General features: G+C 38.1%; 1 non-coding gene across 1 annotated transcript; it reads right to left on the bottom strand.

The window, feature by feature from the left end:
* Window positions 1–1,218: 1,218 nt before the first annotated feature.
* On the bottom strand, window positions 1,219–1,323 carry LOC117275725 (small nucleolar RNA R71). Its single transcript, XR_004505923.1, has one exon. It is a non-coding gene; the product is annotated as a small nucleolar RNA R71 (small nucleolar RNA).
* Between the last annotated feature and the right edge of the window lie 586 nt (window positions 1,324–1,909).

Below are 1,909 nucleotides of genomic sequence, written 5' to 3'. Positions count from 1 at the left end.
ACAGGAATGAACACGAGAGCTTTACTCTAATATTTTCACTAAGTTTCCCTTTGAATCTATCCCTGAATCATTAAGGAAATTTCTTAGGAGACTTGAGAGCTTTCTAGGTGAGTTAAAGTGGGTGATACTTTTTAGAATGGAAGAGAAGGAGCTGCAATGCCCTTTTTATACCCTACCAAGCATAGAAATTTCCACAGCTCCACATGCTCGCCCCGGTTGCAACACCCGGTGACAGCTGGTGCGAGTTTAATAAAAGCGTGTAATCCCTTTTATCCCCCCTATATGTCGCCGACCGATTGGCCAAACTAAAAACAATCTTATCAATTCTAAATTCTACGTGTGGGGTGTAACACTTATCTCTGCTGTAAACCCTTAATGACAATTCTCTAATGTTGTAGTTTTATTGCTTCTCTAATTTTTGCTATAGTAGATTATTAACAAAAACTCCACTTTGATAAGCTTGTCTAGATAATGAATTTTTGTTGAGTTAGTAGGTAGTTAGTGACAAGTCTTCGTGGGTTATACACTCCCTGTCATCATTTTTTTTTATTGACTGTATATACTTGAGTGTGTATTTGGGAGCAACAAGTTTTTAGCATCGTTGTCGGGGACTTCAAAATTAACTACTTTACTAGATTTAAATTTTATTACTTCTTTAGTCGAATCTAATTTTTCTTTTGGTTACATATCCAATTACTAAGTACTTTGCTTGAATAAGACGGGTTAGGAGCCAAGAAAAACTTGCAGACTTTGACCCAGAACATGAGAACATTTCGGAGAAGGTTTAGGGAGGCAAGAAAAGCTAATAATGTTCAAGCACTCATTCAACTACCTGTTGAAATGACAAATGCCCAACCACTAGCAGTGCAAGAGGTGGCTATGTCAAGTATTGCTAATGGGATCTCTAGTATCATTAAACCCAAGATCAGTGAGCACTTTGATCTTAATCGGGGCATGATCCAGCTACTACACACGAATAGTTAGTTCAAGGGATTGCCATATTAGGATCCCGGACAACATATTCTAAACTTCGAGATCAGCGACACTTACATCACAAATGGAGTCACACCCGACTATGTTTGACTTACAATGTTCCCTTTTTCTCTGTTGGGTGAGGCTAAGAGGTGGATGAAATCTGAACCCAATAACTGTATTACATCGTGGAATGATTTTGTTCGCAAGTTCTTGACAACGTTATTCCTATCCGATAAGATAATAAAGATACAAATTGAAATAGTTGTTTTTGAACAGAGAGATGGTGAGACATTATATTCAGCGTGGGAGCGATTCAAGGGATTATTTCAGGATTGTCCACACCACAATCAGAATAATAAGGTGTTAGCTTACACATTATCGAGGATTTTCATCCTGAGACAAAGATAGTGATAGATGTTGCAGCAGGTAGTCAAGTGTTGGAAAAGAGTTTTGATGAGATTTATGCACTCCAGAATAAGTTCTCTAAGAGTAATACAGACTGGTAGGGAGAAACAGGTAGACATACAGTTCATAAGGCTGTGGGTGTACTTGAGTTGGATGTCGTATCATCATTATTAGCCCTAGTGGCTTCTTTAGCGAATCAATTCAATAAAATGGCTACGGTTTTGAACAGCCAACAGTTGCCTCTAGCACAATAGGTTCAACATGTACAATAAGTGCAATTGTTTTATGTAGTTTGTGGAGAAGGCCATACTAGTGATTTATGCCCAGCAAAAATCCAAAGTCGATGTCCCGACCTAAAATCCCTCAAAAGGTCGCGATGACACCTAACCTGCTTGCTAGGAAAGCCGACAATCAATAATAATAGAATCCAATTGTTAAGCAAATAACAAGCAAAACAAGTTTGAAAATAGCATCATGAGTACATATATCAAATACAGGGTCTAAACACGATCTCAAATGTCTCTCAACA

The sequence above is a fragment of the Nicotiana tomentosiformis genome, chromosome 5 (assembly GCF_000390325.3).
Source record: "Nicotiana tomentosiformis chromosome 5, ASM39032v3, whole genome shotgun sequence".
Lineage (NCBI taxonomy): Eukaryota > Viridiplantae > Streptophyta > Magnoliopsida > Solanales > Solanaceae > Nicotiana > Nicotiana tomentosiformis.
This window is presented reverse-complemented; position numbering and strand designations above follow the sequence as displayed.